Below are 26276 nucleotides of genomic sequence, written 5' to 3' on the forward strand. Positions count from 1 at the left end.
TGGAGGCAGGAACCCATCTCTGCGATGTTAAAAAAAAATCATGAATCCGATCACTTTATTTCTGGGTTCAGAACCTGGCCATGCTACTGTGCATGAGCAGCCCGCTGAAGGACTGTAACTGGGAGGATCATCTGCTTCAGTCCCCCATACATGTATTCAGGGAATCATTTAGTTCTTTCAGGTTGCCAATGAAAAGGTGGGTGTTTTTTGTTTTGTTTTTTTATTTTGGGGGGGTTATAGATAGATAGATAGATATATATATATATATATATATATCTATCTATGTTGTAACACTGTAGGGGTGCAAGGTGCCTTTTCCTGGGGAATATGGCAGCACGCAGCAGCTGAGGAACAACACAAGTCCAGTTTCTGGTACAACTGACCCCGGCCAGTTTTATTGAAACAGAAAATAAAACAAACCCCAAAATAAAAATACCTTGCCTGTCCGGCACTAACTAAACCTAAGATGTTCCTAACTGTCACTAAACAAAACACAGAGTTCTTCAGTACATACTGTATAGCTTACTTGCATCAGAAAGCGTGTCTCTCACACACAGATCCTGCAGCCTTCCCAGGCAGTCTCCCCATACTAATCAGGTTAGAAGCACTATATCACTCTTACACAGCTGAAACCCTGATTAGCCCTCTGTGAGGCCAAAGACCCGAACTGGGCCCAATGTCTAGAACTCGCCTTATCTCTCTCTCAGAGCCTTTACCCAGCTTTTACAGCAAACTGAAAAGGTTCAGACAAAACAAAAAGCATTTTTCCTAGAAGTTAACATTTTCTAAAACATGTAAGACAAGAACCTGGGACAAATATACCTGCCCTCAAACACTATCCCAGTGTTCTTGTCACATATCCCCCTCCCCTGTTTCGACCTAGGGGCCGGAACACTTGTAGCCCCCAAACAGAAGATGCGAGACAATGCATCTGCGTTGGCCAATTGTGTTCCCGGTCTATGTTCGACAGTAAACTTAAAGTCCTGCAACGCTAGAAACCATCTAGTTACACGAGCATTCTTGCCTCTATTTACATACATCCATTTTAAAGAGGCATGGTCTGTCACTAGTCTGAATTGTCTACCCAAGAGGTAATATCTCAAGGTATCTAGTGCCCACTTAATGGCCAAAGCCTCCTTTTCCACAATGGCATACCTTTTTTCATGCTCATTGAGTTTCCTACTCAAATAAATGATAGGGTGTTCGTCCCCATCTCTGGTTTGGGACAGCACAGCACCTATCCCTACCTCTGAGGCATCTGTCTGTACCACAAATTCTTTTGAAAAATCTGGTGTTATCAACACCGGTTGTGAACACAAAGCCACTTTTAACGCTTGGAACGCTTTTTCTGCATCAGGGTTCCATTTCACCACATTTGACTGCTTCCCTTTGGTAAGGTCTGACAACGGCACCGCTGTGGTCGCAAAATTAGGAATAAACCGTCTATAGTACCCAGTAATTCCCAAAAAAGCCCTTACCTGTTTTTTATTCACTGGACGAGGCCAGTTTTGAATAGCATCAACTTTATTCAATTGGGGCCTAATCAGACCTCTGCCTATGGTGAAGCCCAAGTATTTGACCTCCTCCATTGCGAGGCAGCACTTCTTTGGGTTAGCAGTTAACCCTACCTCTCTGATTGAGTCCAGTACTGCTTGTACTTTAACCAAATGTGACCCCCAGTCTGTACTGTGAATTACCACATCATCCAAATAGGCAGCTGCATATTTTCTATGGGGCCTCAAAATTTTATCCATCGCCCGTTGAAAGGTTGCTGGAGCCCCATGCAACCCAAAGGGTAACATCTTATACTGGTACAGCCCCTCCGGAACCGAAAAGGCTGTTTTTTCTTTGGCGCTATCAGATAAAGGTATTTGCCAGTAACCTTTGGTCAGGTCCAATGTGGTGAGAAACCTGGCTGTTCCCAGCCTTTCTACAAGCTCATCCACACGGGGCATGGGGTATGCGTCAAACTTGGACACCTCATTTAACTTACGAAAGTCATTACAGAAGCGTATGCTACCGTCGGGCTTCGGGATGAGCACTATGGGACTGGACCACTCACTGTTGGACTCCTCTATGACTCCAAGTTCTAACATGGTTTTAACTTCCTTAGAAATAGCTTCTCGCTGAACTTCAGGAATCCTATATGGCTTTAAATGGACCCTGACCCCTGGTTCTGTGACAATGTCATGTTTTATTATGGTCGTTCGGCCAGGCAGCTCTGAAAACACCTCCCTATTTTGGATGAGAAATTCTTTAACCTGATTGTTCTGATCAGCTGATAATGTCTCTGACACCTTCACTGCGGGAAGCAACCGGGGTGAAGACACCGAAGGGCAAGGCTCCGCTGACAGAGACAACCTATCTTTCCAGGGTTTGATTAAGTTAACATGGTAGATCTGTTCGGGTTTTCTCTTTCCCGGCTGGTATACTTTGTAATTAACCTCATTCACTTTTTCCCTAATCTCAAATGGACCCTGCCATTTAGCTAGGAATTTGCTTTCCACAGTGGGTACCAAAACAAGAACTCTATCTCCAGGAGCAAATTCCCGTATCTTGGCACTCCGGTTATAAACCCTCTGTTGAGCACTTTGGGCCTGTTCCATGTGCTCTCTGACAACAGGTACCACGGCTGCAATCCTATCCTGCATTTGTGTTACATGCTCAATAACGCTTCTATAAGGAGTGGGCTGTCCTTCCCACGTCTCTTTGGCAACATCCAACAGCCCTCTGGGGTGTCTACCATACAACAAATCAAATGGAGAAAACCCCGTAGAGGACTGAGGAACTTCTCTGATGGCCATTAACAAGTAGGGCAACAAACAATCCCAGTTTTTCCCATCTCTCTCAACAACCTTTTTTAACATACTTTTTAATGTTTTATTAAACCTTTCCACCAACCCGTCAGTTTGGGGATGGTAGATGGACGTCCTGAGGTGAGTGACCTTAAATAACTTGCACAATTCTTTCATGATCCTTGACATAAATGGAGTACCTTGGTCAGTCAAAATTTCTTTTGGTATTCCCACTCTACTAAATACCTGCACCAGCTCCCTAGCTATCGCCTTGGTTGTGATAGTGCGTAAAGGGACAGCCTCAGGATATCGAGTGGCATAGTCCATAATTACCAGGATATACTGATGGCCCCGAGCAGACTTTAACAAGGGCCCCACGAGATCCATGGCTATTCTGTCAAACGGGACCTCTATAATAGGCATGGGAACTAGTGGGCTCCTGAAATGGGGTCTAGGGGCATGATACTGGCATTCAGGACAGGAAGAACAATATTCAGACACTTCTTTATAAACCCCTGGCCAAAAGAACCTTTGTAAAACTCTTTCAGTGGCTTTTTCTGCCCCTAAATGTCCTGCGGTAACGTGACTATGAGCTAAATCTAGTACCGTTCTCCGATAAGGCTGGGGAACTACCAGCTGTTCCACCACATCCTCACCCCTTTTGACAATGTGGTACAAGAGCTCATTACAGATGGCCATGTGGGGATACGTAACCCTGTCACCTGGTACCACAGGTTCCCCATTAACAATCTTAACATTCTCTCTAGCCTTTATTAAGGTAGGATCCTTTAACTGTTCAGACGCAAACAGATCCTTCTTTACCTCCAGGTCAGGCACGCTTTCAGTTCTAACTACTATGTCTCTGTTCCCGGCAAGAGGGTCCTCACTGGACTCCCCATCTGTCACTTCCCCAGCCAAACTAGCAAAAGGCAAAGGGCCAGAAAGTTCCGAAGACCCACGTACATCCATAAAATCACCGGTATTATCAACTGGCTTTTTACTTCTCACATCTGTTGATAACCGTGATTCCCACAGTTTCCAAAAATGAGGAAAATCCCTCCCTATTATGGCCTCATGCACCAAGGTAGGGACCAGTCCCGCTTTAACCATTGCTGACCCACAACAAGTTTCTATATTCACCTCAGCAGTGGCATAATGTTGGGTATCCCCATGTATGCAAGTTACCCCAATAGGTATTTGCTGGACCTTTAAGGGGTTCACTAACCCAGCTTTCACGAGGGTAACTAAACTTCCTGAATCTAGCAAGGCCTCTACCCGGTTACCTTCTAAGAACACATCACACATTTGTTTTTCCAGCTCAGGTGAAGGTACCACAGTACAGGCTAACCTAGCAAAGAAAGACATTCTGCGACATTCAAAGGCAGCATCACATTGCATGGGTTCTTGCGTGACTGGGCAATTGGCAATAACATGACCTGGCATACCACACCTAAAACATTTAACCACACGATTATCAACCCATTTGGGCAGCATAGACCGTTCTAGCCTCATTGGCCTGTTTCCAGGGCCAGTGTTTACAGTCTCTCCAGCCTTGCGTTCTCTTAACCGCCCAGCAACGTTTTCCCACGGAACAGTCTTACCAGTCTTTACTGAAGGGCGCTGTCGAGGATCTATGGGTTGCTGGGTGGTCATCAGTAGTTCCTCTGCTGCCAAATACCTCTCTACCATGTCCACTAATTGGTCAGCAGTACCCGGGTTTCCATGGCTCACCCACTTGCGCAGGACCATGGGCAAAGATCTCAAGTAGCGGTCCATGACGACTCTTTCCACCATCTGGGGACCAGTTAATGTCTCTGGCTGTAGCCATTTTTTTGTTAGCTGAATAAGGTCGTGCATCTGGGAGCGCGGAGGCTTCTCCATGGCGTACAGCCAACGGTGCACCCGTTGTGCTCGTACTGACAGCGTGACTCCCAGGCGGGTCAGGATCTCAGTCTTTAGTTTATCATAGTCCCGAGCCTCAGCAGGGCTTAAATCAAAGTAAGCTTTTTGGGGCTCACCTGACAGGAAAGGTGCCAGCAGACTGGCCCACTGTGCTTTCGGCCAGTTCTCACGCTCGGCAGTCCTTTCAAACGTGGTCAGATAGGCCTCCACATCATCAGCCTCTGTCATTTTCTGCAGGAAGTGACTGGCTCGTATAGAACTAGAGCTGGTTGGAGCACTGACGGCCACATCTCCAACCCGAGCTTCAAGTCTCTGCACCACTTCTGCTAAGGCCTCTCTATCCTGACGCTGTTGCCTGTAAAGTTCATCAACAACTGCCTGCTGTTGTCTCTTATTTTCCTCCATTGCCACCTGCTGCTGTCTGTTGGCCTCCTGCTGTAGTCTCCAATTTTCCTCCATTGCCACCTGCTGCTGTCGGTTGGCCTCCTGCTGAGCCGCTGTAGCTTGCAGCAAGGCTTTAAGCAGATCCTCCATGTCAACAGATTTTTCAGGCGGCTTTGCAGCTGCTTTCACCCAGGACATATATCAAACCCTCAGGGGTGAGTCTCAGTAACTTCACACTGGGCTGTATCTGCATAAACCACCGTTTTCTGCAGGCCTCACAAAGCTGCTGCTTTCACTTATGCGCAGAACGGCCTGCTCGCATTCTCCACCAAGTTGTAACACTGTAGGGGTGCAAGGTGCCTTTTCCTGGGGAATATGGCAGCACGCAGCAGCTGAGGAACAACACAAGTCCAGTTTCTGGTACAACTGACCCCGGCCAGTTTTATTGAAACAGAAAATAAAACAAACCCCAAAATAAAAATACCTTGCCTGTCCGGCACTAACTAAACCTAAGATGTTCCTAACTGTCACTAAACAAAACACAGAGTTCTTCAGTACATACTGTATAGCTTACTTGCATCAGAAAGCGTGTCTCTCACACACAGATCCTGCAGCCTTCCCAGGCAGTCTCCCCATACTAATCAGGTTAGAAGCACTATATCACTCTTACACAGCTGAAACCCTGATTAGCCCTCTGTGAGGCCAAAGACCCGAACTGGGCCCAATGTCTAGAACTCGCCTTATCTCTCTCTCAGAGCCTTTACCCAGCTTTTACAGCAAACTGAAAAGGTTCAGACAAAACAAAAAGCATTTTTCCTAGAAGTTAACATTTTCTAAAACATGTAAGACAAGAACCTGGGACAAATATACCTGCCCTCAAACACTATCCCAGTGTTCTTGTCACAATATAAATATATATATATATATATATATATATATATATATATATATATATATATATATATATATATATATATATATATATTATACCCATACCCCACAGTTAATTTTTCCATTTTACAAAAAACTCATTCTTGAGATGCATCGTTGATGCAAGGTTTTTGCTGGAGACCCCCTCTCGCTATACCTGGGAAATTTGTAGTTCGACCCCTTTCAGACATAAGCCTGGTCTGCCCTGGCATTCTACAAGCCAGGGCGGACCAGGCTTCTTTCATGTCGCTATAGAGATATATATATATATATATATATATATATATATATATATATATATATATATATATATATAATATATAATATATAGATAGATAGATAGAAGCAGATATCTATCTATCTACTACTCACTGTAGCATGGACTACAGCCGGCTCATGCCCCTTCCAGGTAGTCCAAACTGCTAATCGGAGGCATCTAGGTGCGAGCCCTGGTCCACTGCTCCCGCCACCCCACCCATAATGCATATGCACTGTGGGGACAGGTTCCCGTTCGTGTCTTGTTAGCAGTCCTTCCGGGCCCTGGAAACGGACCAGAGGAGCTGGCCTGGACCCGCTTAGCCCCCCCCTCCTCCCTGGGGTGCCATTCCACTGCAGTCTTCCCAACGATGAACTGCTCCTCCTCCTCCCGCTCAGACCTACAGTAGCAATTCCGGCATGGTCCACAGGATATCCGCAGGATAACAATGGGATATGATGAAGTGACAGCAGATTTGCACCAATCTGTCAAAGCTTTTCTGTCCTTCCAGCATGCCACAGGCCTGTCCATATATCCCCGCCTCCTGGCTCAGGCAAATCAGTTTTTTGTTTGGTGCGGTAGGAACTTCTGGTTTTTAGCAGCCCTAAGCTTTCTTTTTTTATTTTCTTTTTTCTTGCTTTTTTTGGGGGGTGATCCTTCTAAACAGCGTCATACATACCTTAGAGTCGCTCCGACAACTCTCCGCCAGGTCGCGACAACGCTTACCCACAAGTACAGTGCTATTTCGGCGGGCGTCTGCGTCGGATATACTAGCAGGTCCAGCAGACCTTACCAGGCTGTGGTCGGAGCACGGGTAAGGCATCTGTTCCGCTTAGAAGGGGAATACGGACACAGCCGCACTGTTTTGGGAGGAAAACCACCAAACAGTTGCTGACGCAGCTGCCACCTCGGGTGCACCAGCGCTAGGCCTTAGGTATCAGAGGCTCCAGGAATAGTATGAGGCCGCGATCCCTAGAGTTGATGTCGGCAGTGGGGAGTCGGACGCTCTCCTGGTCGCTCCTCCTAGTCTCCTGCCATGAACACTTTCCTGCTTCCGTCTCAGACGCTGTACACGTAGGGGACCCAGTCCGTGTTCACTGAGTGTCTGTGTTCACTATAGGTTCATGGAGCGGGAGTGTACACCAGTAGTGTCCGGATCCACTCAGTGTTCGCTAATGTATTTATCGGTCTTGGAAGCGAGGTGAGTCTCCCTGTATCTGTATCTACTGAGTATGGGTTATACAGCACTAAGTCTCTCTCTACCCTTTGAGTACGAATAGTTAGATAAGTGCCTATTGCATATGAGTCTGTATACATTTACTGTTTTCTTTCGCATTGCGTCTGAATACGTTAGATCTGTTTTAAACACGATGCAGTAATATGTTCTCCTACATACTTTAAAATGTAGTTGATGATGTGCTCATATTGCTTATTATACTAATGTATAACGTGACTGACTGACTTATAATGTGATTGCTGACTTTACTATATTTCTGTCAGTTTGTTTATTCCGATCCTCAATGCTGGTGCATGGGTAGGGTCGGATTGTGTATCACTTTAAGAAATTTAAAGTGATTACAGTCACAAATTGTGGTACACTGTGTGGAAGTGTTGATTATTTATCATGTCCAAGAGCGGCAAAGGTGAGGAAGGTAAACTCACAGCAACACTAACACTCATATCATGTTTGTCTTGCAAAGCTGTGTTATCCTCTCAGGATCTGGTTCCGGATGATTTGTGTGCAAATGGTTTTAGCTTTTACCAGGGGTTAATGAAAAATACAAGGCAGATTCAGGTGCAGATGGATCCACCTTGGGCTATGTTTGCACAGACTTTATCCAGTATAGCTGAACGGATAATTCCTCCAACTCCTGTACCAGGGATAGGTTACACAATTAACTCTTACATGCAGCTATGGTGTATCACTTCCAGCAGCAGCTTCTCAAAAACAAGCTGATAAGCCGGTGGTAAGTAAATCTTCACCCTCACAGGCTACACATGATTCGGAGGAGGATTCATCGGAAGATGAAAGTTCAATTAATTCTACTTCGGCATGCGAAGAGGGGGAAGAAGGTCTCAGCTCAGTGGATATAGCGGAGTTAATTAAAGCAATGAAAGCCATTTTATCCTTCGAGGATTCAGTAGAGCCTGTGTTTAAAAACCAAGGCACCTGTGTTTTAACGTCCCAAAATCGTTATGACTGAGTTTCCAGGGTCAGATCAGCTGATGGAAATTATGGAAGAGGTTTGGGCTGTGCCCAATAAGAGGTTTAGAATTCCAATTATCCTCTTCCAGCTTGGGGGTTGTTTAAAAAGGGAGGTGACTCCTAAAGTAGATACGCATGTAATTCGATTAGTGCAAAAATCTACATTACCTTTGCCTTCAACATCCATTAAATGATGTCACGGATAGGAGAGTGGATATTTTTAAAAATTTTTTTTTTTTTCCTGTCTGGGGCAGTCATAAGGCCAGCCATGGCTTCAGCTTGGATGGCAAAGGCAGTGGCTGCCTGGGCTGATGCATTGGAGGGGGATTCTTCTATATCCTCTAGAGAGCAAAAATCCCATATTGGGGGTCATTCCGCGTTGATCGTAGCTGTGCAAAATTTTGCACAGCTACGATCAACTTTCCTGACATGCGGGGGGGACGCCCAGCACGGGGCTAGCCCGCCCCGCATGTTAGTCCGGCCCCCCTCGCAGAAGTGCAAAGGCATCGCATGGCGGTGAGGCCTTTGCACTTCAGGAATAACTCCCGGCCAGCGCAGCTTTAGCGAGCTGGCCGGGAGCTGCTCCCCGGCCCGCAGCGGCTGTGTATGATGTCACGCAGCCGCTGCGGTCCGGCCACACGTTGGCCGGACCGCGCCCCCCTCCCGCCCATCGATCGCCTCTGCCTGTCAATCAGGCAGAGGCAATCGCTGTCCTGCCACGGCCGTCGGCCGTGCCGCAGGCGCACAAAGGCGCATGCGCAGCAGGGACCCGTTTGCTCTGCTGCGTTAAAACGCAGCGAGCGAACGGGTCGGAATGACCCCCCCCCCCCCCCCCATAGCTCCATATAAAACAGGCTGTAATGTTCCTGGAAGAAGCAGCATTGGATATGGGTACTACTGCCTCCAGGGCATCGGCTTCAACAATAGCTGCTCGCAGAGCAGTTTGGCTATGTACGTGGAAAGCTGATTCAGAATCTAAGAAGGTTTTGGAATCTTTGCCCTGTTCTGGAGATATTCCTTTTGGTAAATAATTGACAGATCTTCTGGAGTCGGAAGCAGACTCCAAGAAGGTCAAGTTTCCTTCCACATACAATTTCAAATCTAAAGTTTTGGTCTCGAGGAAAAGCTAAAGGAAAAAGTGATGGTAAGCAGGCCCAATACAACAAGTCTAGTAAGGCTAAAAAGCATTGGGCTACCAGAGGACCGGTTTGGAAAACAGATAATAAACCATAAGCCTGCAGGCCTCAACCTGGGGGACCCCAGGGTGGGGGGCCGACTTCTTCAGTTTGCACAGATCTGGCAGCAGTCTACAACAGATGCCTGGGTGCAGGAAGCGGTATTTCTAGGTTATACTTTTGCCTTCAAGAAGCACCCTCCTCAAAGGTGGTTTTTTTATTTTTTTTTATTTGTACCAGCCAGTCTCTGGTAGAGACGAAGGCCAGGGCTTTGCAAGAGGCAGTTCAGAAATTGCTTCAGTCAGGAGTAGTCATTCCAGAGGGCAGGGTTTTTACTACAACCTGTTTTTAGTTCAGAAGCCAAATGGGTCATTTCGGCCCATTCTCAATCTCAAAGTACTGAACAAATACATTTGGGTACCTCTGTTTCACATGGAGACGTTACGTTCCATCATATTGGTCATGGAGCCAGGGGATTATATGGTATCCTTAGATATACAGGGTGCTTGCCTACATGTTCCTATAGCACTGTCCCATCAGTGCTATCTCAGGTTCGCTATCCTCCAACAGCATTTTCAGTTCCAGGCCCTACCTTTTGGATTAGACACAGCTCCCAGAGTATTTACCAAGATTATGGTGGTAATGGCAGCTTATCTCCGCCAGCAGGGGATAAGAATATTTCCATACCTCTACGATCTTTAAATCATGTCACAGATGCAGGATTTTCTCTTATGTCATCTGCAACACACAATATCGTGTCTGCAGAACCACGGGTGGCTCATAAATTGGGCAAAAACGTCTCTGGTTCCGTCACAACGGAGGACTCACTTGGGGGCTGTACTGGATTCAAGTCTTCAGAGTAATTTTTCCTCTGAACAAGATATCCAAGGTTCAGTCGAGGATTCAGGACTTGTTACACAGTCAAAAGGTATCCATTCATGCAGCAATGCTCGTGGTGGGTTTGAGTATGGTGGAGTAGGCACAGTTCCGCTCTTGCCAAATGGAATGGGTTGCATCAGATGATAAAAACAGACTATATGTTTCTTACGATAGAAGTAAGAAGGTAATTTGCCTGGTGGCTACAGACATCCCATCTGGGGAGACCCTTTTGGATATCAGATTGGGAAATTCTGACGACAGATGAGTCTCCAGGGTTGGGGAGCAGTGTTGGGAAGGTTGTGCTTTCAGGGCCAATGGACCAAAGAAGAAAGTTGCCTGCCAATAAACATATTGGAACTTCGGGCCATATACATGGCACTGATTCATGCAAAGGACATTATTCGGGGAAAACCAGTCCTGATCCGCTCGGACAGCGCAATGGCATTGGCGTACCTCAACCATCAAGGAGGAACTCTCAGCTGAAAAGCGATGAAGGAGGTAAGTCGCATACTAAAGTGGACAGAACTTCATCATCCGGCCTTGTCCGCAGTATTCGGTCTGGGAGTCCTAAACTGGGAAGCGGACTTTCTCAGTCGTCACGCCATTCAGGCAAGCGAATGGGCTCTACATCCGGAGGTCTTCCAGACTCTAGAAGACGACAAGTGGAGGTTGCCAGAGATAGATCTCATGGCATCCCGTCTGAACAACAAAGTGCTTACATATGGGTCAAGAACAAAGGATCCCAGAGCGATCTTTGTGGATGCCCTGTCGGTGAGATGGGATTTTCATCTGTCTTATGTGTTTCCTCCAATCACCCTATTACCCAGGGTGGTGAGAAAGATAAAGCAAGGAAAAGGTGCCGTGATACTAATAGCTCCGGCTTGGCCCAGAAGACCTTGGTACACATCTGCAGAGGATGTCGCTGGATGTTCCACTTCTGCTCCCTCAACGTCCAGATCTACTGCTGCAGGGTAAAAAAGAATACAATATACAGCGCTTGGAAAAAACTGGATATGGAAAAAAACAATTGAATTTTATTTAGTAAATTATATTGCAGAAATTAGTTAAAAATTCATAGATGTACATCAATTAAAAAATAAAATAAAAATAATATACACTATTAGTATAAAATTATTGGGCAAGCACAGCACAGCAGAATGGTTTGGTATATTACCATATGAGAGGTTGAGAAGTCAATTGGTGCATATACTCCTAGGAACTTATGCCACAGTCCTGGGGGCAATTTACAATGCAGGCAGATGTAAGTCCACAAATTTCTTTAGGAACAGACCTTATGCTTTGTTCCGAGCAGCAGCTCAGTCCTATTGGTAGCTTGGTCTCCTTTCTCTGTAGTGGATATCTGTCAATTCCCCATTTAGGCCGGTAAATGGACTTCCAGGCTTGTTCCAGGTGTTTGGCAATTGGAGTCTGTATGCCCAACCTCTCCAGACCAACGCGTTTCACTGTAACAACAGCTTTCTCAAGGGTCCTTGTTATCACAGACATCTGGATCGACTGTCTTTGACGGCGTGGCTCTTGAAACCTCCTATCCTGAAGTCAAGAGGATTCTCACAACAGGTAATTAAAACTATGCTCAGAGCAAGGAAACCTTCCTCAGCTCACATTTATCACCGAACATGGCAAACCTATATTCATTGGTGCAGTGAACGGAAAATGAACCCTGAATCTTTCAGAGTTTCCAGGATCTTAGCATTCCTTCAGGCAGGAATGGATAAAGGTTTGAAGGTGGCTTCCTTGAGAGTGCAAGTATCAGCAGTGACTGTATGGTTCCAAAAGAAAATTGACTATTTACAGGATGTGGGTACTTTTTATCCAGGGAATCCTGCGCATTCAACCTCCTTTTATTCTTCCTACAGTGCCTTTTGGACTTTTGTCTAGTCCTGGAAGCCCTTCAAGTTGCCCTGTTTGAACCACTTAATAAAGTGGATCTTAAATGGTTGACAGCCAAAGTTCTCTTTTTACTGGCTATGGCGTCCGCTAGAAAAGTATCAGATTTAGGGGCATTATCATGTCATTCCCCATTTCTGATATATATATTTTTTTTAAATCCAGATAAAGCAGTTCTCAGAACTAGATCTGGGTATCTTCCGAAGGTGGTGTCTAAATTCCACCTCAATGAAGAGATTGTAGTCCCGGCTTTCCAGGTTCCGGGCCTTTCTGCGGGAGATGCATTAAGGATCTACGTGGATCGTACCAGTGCCATCAGAAAGGCAGATTCTCGCCATTCTCTACGGATTTCACGAGAGGATGGCCTACTGATAAGCAGACACTTGCAAGATGGCTTCAGATGACAATTTCAGAAGCTTATTCTCAGGCTGATCTCCCTGTTCCGGCTAATGTCTCTGCTCACTCTACTCGTAAGGTAGGTCCATCATGGGCAGCACAACGTGGTGCTTCAGCAGAACAGATATGTGAGGCAGCCACATGGTCTTCCATTAACACATTCATTAGACATGCCTTGGATACCTTAGCCTCTCATGACGCTGAATTCGGGCGAAGGATTCTCCTGTCCAATCAGGAGCGTACCCACCACTAAATTGCTTTGGGAAATCCCATTGTTATCCTGTGGATAACCTGTGGACCCTGCCTGAGAAATATACGTTATGGTTATAACTTACCGTTGATGGCGAGATTTCTCCTAAGTCCACAGGGATCCCACCCTGACGTATCTGATTTGAGGATCCTTTCACTCGCTAACCTCTTCCTCCTTGTATGGAAGGGTGTGCATGTGTGTTCTTATCGCCTGATTAGGGCTATCTATGATGCTCCTGCCTTGAGCTTTGGAATACAACTGATTTGCCTGAGCAAGGAGGCGGGTATATATGGACGGGCCCGTCGTATGCTAGGAGGTCGAAAAAGCTTTTGACCGATTGGTGCAAATCTGCTGTCGCTTCATCATATCCCATAGTTATCCTGTGGACTTAGGAGAAATACCGTTATCAACGGTAAGTTCTTACCATAACGTATATTTTCAGTTGCAGCTTCAGGTCTCTGGGAATGCTAGGTCCAGTCTCCCTGGTTACCTCTCCAAGGACACAGGTTATAAATCGCTATATCCTACCTACCACTGCAGTTGTGTAGTTGCTTTATTGCCCATTGCTGTGTATTTAAATTGTATTCTGTATTGTGTCTGACTTTTGGTAGCTCTGCTTTCTGTTTTTTCTGCTACTGCCTGCATATCCTTTTTTTTTTGATTATTCTTTTATCTTACGTCCTAGAGGATGCTGGGGACTCCGTAAGGACCATGGGGTACAGACTGCCTCCGCAGGAGACATGGGCACTAAAGACTTTAGAATGGGTGTGCACTGGCTCCTCCCTCTATGCCCCTTCTCCAGACCTCAGTTAGATCCTGTGCCCAGAGGAGACTGGGTGCACTGCAGGGGAGCTCTCCTGAGTTTATCTGAAAAATACTTTTTGTTAGGTTTTTTATTTTCAGGGAGCACTGCTGGCAACAGGCTCCCTGCATCGTGGGACTGAGGGGAGAGAAGCAGACCTACTTGAATGATAGGCTCTGCTTCTTAGGCTACTGGACACCATTAGCTCCAGAGGGTTGGAACGCAGGTCTCACCCTCGCCGTTCGTCCCGGAGCCGCGCCGCCGTTCTCCTCACAGAGCTAGAAGATAGAAGCCGGGTGAGCATTAAGAACAAAAGAAGACTTCACAGGCGGCAGAAGACTTCAGATCTTCACTGAGGTAACGCTGCGCACCATTTCTCCCACACAGACGCACACAGCGGGCACTGTAAGGGTGCAGGGCGCAGGGGGGGGCACCCTGGGCAGCAATAAAAACCTCTAGGGACACTGGCATATAAAGTAGATACTGTGGAGGCAGTATATTAATAAACCCCCGCCAGTATAAATAATTTGAGCGGGACCGAAGCCCGCCGGTGAGGGGGCGGGGCTTGGTCCTCCAGCACTAACCAGCGCCATTTTCTCCACAGCACACTGCAGAGAAGCTGGCTCCCCGGACTCTCCCCTGCTGAACAAGGTTACAGAGGGCAAAAAAGAGGGGGTGGGGGCACATTTCATTGGCGCAGTGAGTGTATTTATATAAAAGCGCTGTACTAACTGGGATTTTATTCCAGTGTCCGGTGGCACTGGGTGTGTGCTGGCATACTCACTCTCTCTCTCTCTCTCTCTCTCTCTCTCTCTCTCTCTCTCTCTCTCTCTCCAAAGGGCCTTTTTGGGGGACTGTCTCCATATAGATATATCCCTGAGTGTGTGGGAGTGTCTGTACGTGTGTCGGCATGTCTGAAGCGGAAGGCTCTTCTAAGGAGGAGGTGGCGCAGATGATTGTGGTGTCTCCGTCGGCAATGCCGACACCCGATTGGTTAGATATGTGCAATGTTTTAAATGCAAATGTGGCTTTATTATATAAGAGGTTGGACAAAGCAGAGCCCAGGGATAAAACAGGGAGTCAGTCAATGGCTTTGACTGTGTCACAGGGCCCTTCAGGGTCTCAAAAACATCCCCTGTCCCAAGTAGCAGACACTGATACCGACAAGGATTCTGACTCCAGTGTCGACTACGATGATGCGAGGTTACACCCAAGGGTGGCCAAAAGTATTCATTATATGATTATTGCAGTAAAAGATGTTCTACATATCACAGATGACCCCTCTGTCCCTGACACGTGGGTATGCATGTTTGGTTCAATCATTTTTATTGAAATAGGGTTTTGTATATTTCAAATACAGCAAATCAGCAATAGTATAAATGTAACAGGCAATATAACAGAGATGAGAAATTCCGTAAAGGAATCCTGTTGTATTCGCCAGATCTCGTAGTGAAAAACAGTACAATTCTGAATTCAGAGGAAGGTAGGTCAGAGACCCACTATGTTTTTACAAAGTTAAACCTTAATAAAATAACCGGGAGGAGGGGGGGAGACAAACAAAGACGAGACAGGAGAAGGAGGGGCAGTACATATAGGGAATACTCAATCGGATCACTTTGCATTATGTGACAATCAAAGTTAGAACTGAGGAGAAGGATGAGTTAAACTAACAATATAGAATCGAATGTTAAAGTGCTTCAAAGTGGGTGGGGCTAGTGACAGAGATCAGGAAAAAAAAATTCTCGTTTCAGTAATAGGGCTCGCCATCCTATCCTTGTAAACCTTGATAGTAGTATAAGTATTGAAAAATAGGGGTTAAACCATGTTCATGTGAGTAGGGGAGCCTAGAGCAATAGGGGCTGTTGTGTCATATCAAGGGTAGATAGGTAATACTTCCATTTTAGGATAAATTTATCATAGGAAAGAGAGGGGTCTAGTGCTAAGGAGCGTCTGTCAAAAAGGAGTAGTTGTAGTATTTTATTCTTCAGGTCATATAGGGACGGGGCTGAGCGTACTGTCCAGTGTGTCAAAATCAGTTTTTTGGACATGGTCAGTATGATTGTGAGTAGAGGGATAATCGATGATGAGTTTGCCGGGAGCGTCCAGTTACTAAAATTCATACAGAGGCAAGCAAGAGGGTCAGCTACCAAGGACGTAGAAAAGAGGTTATTGACAAAAACTAGAACTTTCCTCCAGAATTTTAGTATTTTTGAGCATGACCAAAAGCAATGAAAAAATTTAGCATTCACCATTTTGCATTTGCAGCATTCACCTGTCTCAGAGGGATGCATATATTTTCTCTGGGCCGGGGTGATATAGAGTCGATGTAAAGTCTTAAAATGAACTTCTTGGAGGTAAGCAGATTGGAGGATTTTCATAGTGGTATGATGATGAGAAATTAATACTTGGGTAGAAGTAATTTCCGGACAATCCGTGGACCAAGATGTTAGGAGAGGGGTAAGCGGGTCTTTATCATTGGAGTCGAGAAGTAATTTATATAGTAAGGCTGTTTTATATTTCCCATTATGTAAGGTCAGGAAAAGTGAGAGTAAAGGGTCTGGAGGAGAGAATGAGAGGATAACTGATTTAATGGTGTCAACATAGTGTCGAGCTTGGAGGTACATGTAGAAGTTGGAGTGTGGAATATCATAAGTCTCGCGCATTGAGGTAAAGGTAAGTATCCGCCCTCCAGGATCAAATAGTTTGGTGGCAAGGTCAAGTCCTTTTGTGTGCCAGTTTGAGAAGGAGGGGTTGTGCAGTGAAGGGGGAAAATTAGGGTTGCCCCAGAGAGGAATGTAAGGTGAAATTGCATGATTTCTATTCAGGAGTTTATTTATATGTATCCAGGCGTCGTATGACCCCCTAAATAGAATATGATTCAGAATATGGTGTGGGAGGAGGCGTAGTGGGGTATGTAATAGGGCACTAGGTGAAAATGGGGAGAATATAGCATCATCTAGAGAGCGATCTGTGTATGTAGATTTATTGAAGAGCCAGTCTGAGATATACCTGAAATTTATTGACAAGTGGTAGAGAGTGAAATCCGGGATGCCCAGTCCCCCCAGTCTGGTCGGATATGTTAGCTTAGATAGTCTGATCCTTGGTCTCTTACCAGACCACAGAAACGAGGAGATTAGTGAATTTAACATTTGTACATCCGACTTTGGCAGGGGGGAAGGTATCATTTGGAGACAGTAAAAGATTTTTGGAAATATTATTGTCTTGATTATAGCAGCTCTGCCTAGTAAAGACGGGGGGAGTTTGGTCCATGAATTCAGTTGGGTTTTAATCTTGGAGAATAGGGGCAAGAAATTCGCCTTATAAATCTGAAGGGGATCTCGAGTGATAAGGATACCTAAATATTTGATATGGGAGGGCTGGATTGTGAATTGTGCTAAAGTGGGTTAGTGGCCAAGGACGGTGCTAAAGGAGTGATAGGAAGAATTTCTGATTTGTGGACATTTATTTTATACCCGGAAATGGGTCCAAAGGAGGCTACTATGTCTGATTACCGGTATAGAAACTAAAGGGTTGGACACAAAGAGCAACATGTCGTCTGCGTAGAGTGCAAGTTTCAATTCCATATTTGCTAGGGGGATTCCAGAGAAATCAGTAGATGACCGAAGAGCAAGTGCTAGGGGTTCTAGGGCAATGGCAAAGAGGAGGGGAGAAAGGGGACAACCTTGTCGTGTGCCTTTCTTGATCGGGAAAGGAGGGGATAAGTAGCCATTACAGGCAATTTGGGATGAGGAATTGGTGTATAAAGTCCGAATGAAGGATATGTATTGATCAGGGATTCTAAATTTGGTCATAGTGTCAAATAGATGTGGCCAATGGACAAGATCAAAGGCCTTCTCAGCGTCAATCGATAAGATAAGATTTGGGGAGTCAGTAGACGTCACTGAGGTTAGCTTTTGGGTAGCCGCAAGAACTTTGCGGACATTGCGTACCGAGTGTCTGCCCTTAATAAAGCCGGTCTGGTCCCGATGGATTATATCCCCCATATAGGGGGGGATTAAGACGTTCCGCCAGAATCTTGGTTAGGATTTTATAATCACAATTCAGTAGTGAAATGGGGCAATAAGAGCCAGGATTGGAGAGATCTCTGCCCGGTTTGGGAATCACTTTGATGATGGCAGAATTAAAGTATGCAGGGACATTTTGAGTAATTAAAAAATATGGTTAAATACTGATTCAAGAACTGGGGTTACTTTATCAAGGAAAAAACTGTAAAATTCCCCAGAAAATCCATCAGGACCAGGAGCCTTGGCAGGTTTGAGTGACCTAATAGCCTTGCTTATTTCAAGAGTGGAGAGAGGGGCAGTGAGGGAGTCTGCGAACTCTCTCGGCAATTGTGGATAAGTGAGTTGGGACCAGGTATTGGTCAGCTTACGTTCGTCCATTACAGGCGAAGTTATAGGTGGGGTGGTGGGCGTAGGGTTAGGGGGGGCATAAATGTTTGTATAGAAGTCTGACATGACCTGAGAAATTTGCGCAGTGGATTTGGTAAGGGAGCCATCTTGTAGTTTGAGGGGGTGAACTATCATCTGTGTCCTGGTGCCATTGAGGATGTTGGTAAGGAGTTTACTCGTCTTATTACCGAATTTATGATATCGATAATGAGAGGAGAAAGTCATTTTATCAGACATAGACTGAAGCAATTCTTCAAGAAGGGACTTGGCAGAAAGATATTTGGATCGTGTAGTAGTGGTGGGTGTCTGGACATAAGAGGCATAGGCTTCCGTCAATGATTCCTGGAGGGTGGTATAAGAGTGGGAGAGTCGTTTTCGTAAGGAAGCCTCAAAGGCTAAAATAGAACCTCTCAGTACTGATTTGGCCGTCATCCAATAGAGTGAGGGGTCTGTAGCTAGAGTATGTTCATTATGGAGATCTAAATGTTCTCGAAATTTCAGGGAGCTAAGGAGGTAGGCTGGGAATCTCCATGTTCTATATGGGGATAGCTCTTTTTTCGTGTAAAATGAGAAGGTGACAAGTGCATGGTCAGAGAGTATGATGGGGTGTATGGTTGTATCTTGGACTAGGGGGAAAAGAGAGGAAGAGGGGAAAATAAAATCTATGCGAGACAGTGTGTGGTGCGCTGCAGATAGGCAAGTAAATTCTCTCTGGGTTGGGTGTAGGGCCCTCCATACGTCTATTAATTGGAGAGTTTTCAACAGTGTAGGTATCCCCAGGGAGGGGGGCGGGGTACGTATTCTTCGTGTGGAGGATCTATCAAGTGTGGGGTGAGCAGTCAAATTGAAGTCGCCACAGAGAATTATAGGGGCAGACATATGTGGGAGGAGTAATTTAATGAGTTTCTGGAGGAAGGATCTAGAATAGACATTGGGTGCGTAAATGGAGGCAATCGTATACATTGCGTTAAATAATGAGAAAGATATTATCAATATCCTGCCTTCAGGATCAGAGTTAGAGGAAAGTATTTCTATAGGTAATGTCTTGGAGCTTAAAATTACAATACCTCTGGATTTGGAATTATAGGGGGCGGAGGCCAGAATTTTCCATTTAAGCATTTGGAGTTTCAAAATCTCAGGGGGTAAAAGATGGGTTTCTTGGAGACATGCAATATCTATTGACTGTTTTTGTAAGTATAATAAAACCTTACGGCGTTTAGCCGGAGAGTGGATGCCACCGACATTGAAGGAACCTATCTTCAGCTCAGTCATATGTGTCTGGGTGAGGGGAGAATCCATCCATCTGGGTATAATTCTGCCGGGGCAAAATGGCGGTGAACCTAAATGAGAACAAACACGAGGAGAGAAAAGGGGAGGGAAACATACAATGACGAGACATGGGGAATACATGAAAACATGGCAGTGGCATGGTCAACATGCCAGGAGTCCAAAGGACATAAATGACATTCCGCAAATGTAACAATAGATATAACTGTGGGCTGATCCCATATAGTGGGATAGCACTAGACAACTGTAGATACCGGAGCATGACAGGTGTTCAGGGACCCTGTAAGAAGGGGTAACATAATGGACCTTAACAACAATGTTGAGGAAAACCATAATCTCTGTCAAATTGAATTGAAGGGTGAGATTATAAGAAGGCCCAGATCAAACAGTAAAAAAGGGGGGGTGGGGAAGGGGCTAGAGTAATAAACGGTGGACGCAGATATATTTCACATAATAACTGTGAGAAAGCGGAATTTTTTAACCATAGAGAGACAGTTCCAAGGGTGGCGAGAGTTCAAGCAGGGGTGTCAGTGATGTCAGCAGCGGAATCCTCACGGTTTTCAGATAGGAAGGCGTGTGCATCTTCAGGCGTCGTGAAGTTGTAGTGGGTGTCATTAATGAAGATCCTTAGCTTAGCCGGATACATAAGGGCAAAACGCCGGTTCATGGAGACCAGCTTCGAGCAGATAGGAGAAAAGGATTTACGCATACGTGAAAGTTCCATAGAGAAGTCTTGGAAAAGGCGTAGTCGGTTTCCTTCCCAGATAAGGTTCTGAATCTTTCGCAAAGCCCTCCAGAATGCCATTTTGTGAAGATAATTTAAACATCTGAATAATGTGACCCTAGGGCGTGATTCATTCGGGCGGGGTGGCGGGCCGATTCTGTGAACTCTTTCCACCACCAGGTCTTTACATTCCTCCTCGATGCCTAGTAGCTTAGGGAGAGTCACAGAAACAAAAGTTGCCAATGCTGGGCCTTTAACATTTTCTGGGAGCCCTACCACCCTGATATTATTACGACGTGAGCGATTTTCAGCCTCATCAAGTTTGTTCCATAACTGATAATTTTCCTTCTGCAGTTTGATAATGTCCCCTTGTGCCAAATGCATATCATGACATAGCGCTCCTATGCGATTTTCAGAGTCTGAGACTCTGGCAGTGAGGTGCTGCAGCTGCTGTGAGATGTCAGCCACAACCTTAGATAGCAGAGGTGACATTGTGGATTTAATAGCGTCCACGATGTCGCCATACGTAGCGGGAGTATCCGGGTTGCGGCGTACCTGCGGAAGATCAGTGAGCTCCTGGGGTGAAGCCACCTTCTTAGAGGCCGGGGTGGACGGGGCCGATGAGGCGTCCGGCGCCATGTTAGGATCGGCGCAGCGCTTCTCCTGACGCGGCGGCTTCTGGGAGGCCCCCGGTGCCAGGTATTTGTCCATCGGGGAAGAGGGGGTGATGTGCTGGGTAGCGGTCGCTGTGTGTAGCCGGGAACAGCTACTTATAAGCGGGTGAGCGGGTCCCTGAGCGGAGCAGCGTTATCAAGCTGCACTCCGCATGCAGCCGGAAGCGGAAGTCTCCCCGGATATGCATGTTTAAGGAAAAGAAACCTGAGCTAACCTTTCCCCCATCTCATGAGCTGAACGCGTTATTTGAAAAAGCTTGGGAAACTCCAGACAAAAAACTGCAGATTCCCAAGAGGATTCTTATGGCGTATCCTTTCTCTGCACAGGACAGGGTACGGTGGGAATCCTCGCCCAGGGTGGACAAGGCTTTAACGCGCTTATCCAAGAAGGTGGCGCTACCGTCTCCAGACACGGCGGCCCTCAAGGATCCTGCTGATCGCAGACAGGAAACGACTTTAAAATCAATTTATACACATACGGGTGCTTTGCTCAGACCGGCAATAGCATCGGCTTGGGTTTGTAGTGCGGTAGCAGCTTGGACAGATACCTTGTCAGCTGACATTGATACCCTCGATAGGGATACCATTTTATTGACCTTAGGTCACATTAAAGACGCAGTCTTATATATGAGACACGTTGGGCTACTAGGTTCAAGAGCCAACGCTATGGCGATTTCTGCTAGGCGAGCCCTGTGGACCCACCAGTGGACGGGTGATGCCGACTCAGAGGCATATGGAAGTTTTGCCTTAAAAGGGTGAGGTGTTATTTGGGGAAGGTCTCGCGGACCTGTTTTCCACAGCTACCGTGGGGTAAATCTACTTTTTTGCCTTATATTCCCCCACAGCAAAAGAAAACACCACAATATCAGATGCAGTCCTTTCGGTCGCATAAATCCAGAAGAGGTCGGGGCTCTTCCTTCTTCACCAGAGGTAAGGGTAAAGGGAAAAGAATGCCTGCCACGGCTAGTTCCCAGGAGCAGACGTCCTCCCCGGCTTCTACTAAATCCACCGCATGACGCTGGGGCTCCACTGAGGGAGTCCGCGCCGGTGGGGGCACGTCTTCGACTCTTCAGCCACGTCTGGGTTCAGTCAGACGTGGATCCTTGGGCGATGGAAATTGTATCCCAGGGCTACAAGCTGGAATTCGAAGAGGTGCCTCCGCGCCGATTTTTCAAATCGGCTTTACCAGCTTCTCCCCCAGAAAGGGAGATGGTTTTAGCTGCAATTCAAAAGCTGCGTCAACAGCAAGTGATTGTCAAGGTTCCCATAGTTCAACAGGGGAAGGGGTACTGTTCAACCCTGTTTGTGGTTCCGAAACCGGATGGCTCGGTCAGACCCATTCTAAATCTAAAATTTCTAAACCTGTACTTGCAAAAGTTCAAATTCAAGATGGAATCGCTCCGGGCAGTTATCTCCAGCCTGGAAGGGGGGATTTTATGGTGTCACTGGACATAAAGGATGCATACCTTCATGTCCCCATATATCCCCCTCATCAGGCGTACCTGAAATTCGCTGTACAGGGCTGTCATTACCAGTTTCAGACGTTGCCGTTTGGGCTTTCCACGGCCCTGAGGATTTTCACCAAGGTGATGGCGGAAATGATGGTGCTTCTGCGCAGGCAGGGAGTCACAATTATCCCGTACATGGACGATCTCCTGATAAAAGCGAGATCGAGAGATCAGTTGCTGAAAAGCGTGTCGCTCTCTCTGCGAGTGCTCCAGCAGCATGGATGGATTCTAAATCTACCAAAGTCACAGTTGATTCCAACGACTCGGCTATCGTTCTTAGGCATGATTCTGGACACGGAACAAAAGAGGGTTTTTCTCCCGATGGAAAAAGCCCAGGAACTCCAGAACATGGTCAGAGACCTGTTAAAACCGAACAGAGTGTCAGTTCATCAATGCACTCGAGTAATGGGAAAAATGGTGGCGACCTACAAGGCGATCCCCTTCGGCAGGTTTCATGCGAGGACGTTTCAGTGGGACCTTCTGTACAAGTGGTCCGGGTCCCATCTTCAAATTCATCAGAAAATAAGTCTGTCCCCCAGGGCCAGGGTGTCTCTCCTGTGGTGGCTGCAGAGTGCTCACCTTCTAGAGGGTCGCAGGTTCGGCATTCAGGACTGGGTTCTGGTGACCATGGACGCGAGCCTCCGAGGATGGGGAGCAGTCACACAAGGAAGAAATTTTCAGGGACTATGGTTGAGCCAGGAGGCTTGTCTACACATCAACATTCTGGAATTGAGGGCCATATACAACGGCCTACGACAAGCGGAGAATCTTCTTCGCGACCTACCGGTTCTGATTCAATCAGACAACGTCACAGCCGTGGCTCATGTAAACCGCCAAGGCGGGACAAGGAGCAGAGTGGCAATGGCGGAAGCCACCAGGATTCTTCGCTGGGTGGAAAATCACGTAAGCGCTCTGTCAGCAGTCTTCATTCCGGGAGTGGACAACTGGGAAGCAGATTTCCTCAGCAGACACGATCTCCATCCAGGAGAGTGGGGACTTCATCAAGAATTTTTGCAGAGATAAGTCTTTGGGGACTTCCTCAAATAGACATGATGGCGTCACGCCTCAACAAGAAGATTCGGAGGTATTGTGCCAGGTCAAGGGACCCTCAGGCAATAGCGGTAGACGACCTGGTGACACCGTGGGTGTTTCAGTCTGTCTATGTGTTCCCCCCTCTTCCACTCATCTCAAAAATATTGAGAATCATTAGACGAAAAAGAGTTCGGACAATACTCATTGTTCCAGATTGGCCTCAAAGGGCATGGTATTCTGATCTCCAGGAGATGCTCACAGAAGATCCATGGCCTCTTCCTCCCAGGGAGCACCTGTTGCAGCAGGGGCCCTGCGTATTCCAAGACTTACCGCGTTTATGTTTGACGGCATGGCGGTTGAACACGAATCCTAACTGCGAAAGGTATTCCGGAGGAAGTCATCCCTACTCTGATAAAGGCTAGGAAGGAGGTGACTGCGAAACATTATCACCGTATCTGGAGGAAGTATGTATCTTGGTGTGAAGCCAAGAATGCTCCTACGGAAGATTTCCACTTGGGCCGTTTTCTCCACTTTCTACAGACAGGAGTGGATATGGGCCTGAAGTTAGGCTCCATTAAGGTACAGATTTCGGCCCTATCTATATTCTTTCAGAAGGAATTGGCTTCTCTCCCAGAAGTCCAGACTTTTGTAAAGGGAGTGCTCCACATCCAGCCTCCTTTTGTGCCCCCAGTGGCACCTTGGGAACTTAACGTGGTGTACAGTTCCTAAGATCTCACTGGTTTGAGCCTCTTCAAACAGTTGAATTAAAATTTCTCACTTGGAAGGTGGTCATGTTGTTGGCCATTGCATCTGCAAGGCGGGTTTCCGAATTGGCGGCTTTGTCTCACAAAAGCCCCTATCTGATTTTCCATGTGGATCGAGCAGAGTTGAGGACGCGTCCTCAATTTTTGCCTAAGGTGGTTTCATCGTTTCATATGAACCAACCTATTGTGGTACCGGTGGCTACGGGAGACTTGGAGGATTCCAAGTCCCTGGATGTAGTCAGGGCCTTAAATTTACGTAGCCAGGACGGCTCGGATTAGGAAAACAGAGGCACTGTTTGTCCTGTATGCAGCCAACAAGGTTGGCGCTCCTGCTTCTAAGCAGACTATTGCTCGCTGGATCTGTAACACGATTCAGCAGGCTCATTCTACGGCTGGATTGCCTTTACCAAATTCGGTAAAAGACCATTCCACTAGGAAGGTGGGCTCTTCTTAGGCGGCTGCCAGAGGCGTCTCGGCGTTACAGCTTTGCCGAGCAGCTACTTGGTCGGGTTCAAACACCTTTGCAAAATTCTACAAATTTGATACCCTGGCTGATGAGGACCTCATGTTTGCTCAATCGGTGCTGCAGAGTCATCCGCACTCTCCCGCCCGGTTTGGAGCTTTGGTATAATCCTCATGGTCCTTACGGAGTCCCCAGCATCCTCTAGGACGTAAGAGAAAATAAGATTTTAAACCTACCGGTAAATCTTTTTCTCCTAGTCCGTAGAGGATGCTGGGCGCCCGTCCCAGTGCGGACATATTTCTGCAAGGCTTGTATATAGTTGTTGCTTACATAAGGGTTATGTTACAGTTAAGATCAGTCTTTGGCTGTTGCTGTTTTGTTCATACTGTTAACTGGTTGCGTATATTCCAGGTTATACGGTGTGGATGGTGTGGGCTGGTATGAATCTTGCCCTTAGATTAACAAAAATCCTTTCCTCGTACTGTCCGTCTCCTCTGGGAACAGTTTCTCTAACTGAGGTCTGGAGGAGGGAGGAGCCAGTGCACACCCATTCTAAAGTCTTTATAGTGCCCATGTCTCCTGCGGAGCCCGTCTATACCCCATGGTCCTTACGGAGTCCCCAGCATCCTCTACGGACTAGGAGAAAGATTTACCGGTAGGTTTAAAATCTTATTATTTCCCCCCCCTCCCCCTTTACCCTATAGAACATGTGTTTAAGGGGTTCTTCTTCCTTCAGTTATCAGGGCTTGTGAAGCTGGTCACTCTGCAGTTGTTGTTGCCTACTGCCATATTATGTGCTCTATTAGTCTAGCAAAGGCAAGGGTCGCAAAGAGGCTGAGGCACCTGTTTTCCTGCAGGTTTATCCCCTCGGGATATTGTACAGGATGATTTATGTGCAGCTTGTTATATTCCAGCCTCTATCCTTTCAATCACTGGGTCAGATAGCTGACCGCATTGCCATCACTGCAGTTGCTCCTCTTATGGCATTCCCTCAGCAGGTACTGTATATCCTGCTATACCAGTCCCAGCCATGGCTCCCTCTTGGATTGACGTGCTCTCTACCTCGTACAGAGCCTGTCTCCTACCTCCACAGCTTTTCAACAGATATTACAGGATGACATGCCCTTGCCTACTAATGTCACCTGGCATACTGTCCCCTCTCAATCTATGTAGCTTTCAGATTCTGAGGCATCATCTGGTGAGGCAGAGGAGGCTGAAGCCTTGGTCACAGAGTGGAATGAGCATCCGTATACCTTGATGGTATCTGCACTTGTAAGGGCTGTCAAATCTATCCTTCAAATAGAGGAAGAGCCTGCTCCTGAGTCAAGTCTTGGCTGTTTTAAGCTCCAGTAGGTAGTTCAAAGCTGCATTTCCTCAGTCTGAGCATCTTATGGAGCTCCTGTGTGAAGCTTGGAATACCCCTGGAAAAATTTCCGCTCCCTAAGCGACTAGCTTCATTATATCCTGTTCCTGCTGTTGATTGTACTAAGTGGGAGTCTCCCCCAGCGGTTTCTCATGTAGCCAGTTTG

The 26276-nt window shown here is 46.6% G+C and overlaps 1 protein-coding gene across 3 annotated transcripts in view; it reads left to right on the forward strand.

Annotated features, from left to right (window-relative positions):
* ALDH9A1 (aldehyde dehydrogenase 9 family member A1) overlaps window positions 1–26276 on the forward strand; it is a 190919-nt gene that overhangs the window by 86255 nt on the left and 78388 nt on the right. The gene's annotated exons all lie outside the window — the stretch shown is intronic.

This window comes from Pseudophryne corroboree, chromosome 9 (genome assembly GCF_028390025.1).
Source record: "Pseudophryne corroboree isolate aPseCor3 chromosome 9, aPseCor3.hap2, whole genome shotgun sequence".
Classification (NCBI taxonomy): domain Eukaryota; kingdom Metazoa; phylum Chordata; class Amphibia; order Anura; family Myobatrachidae; genus Pseudophryne; species Pseudophryne corroboree.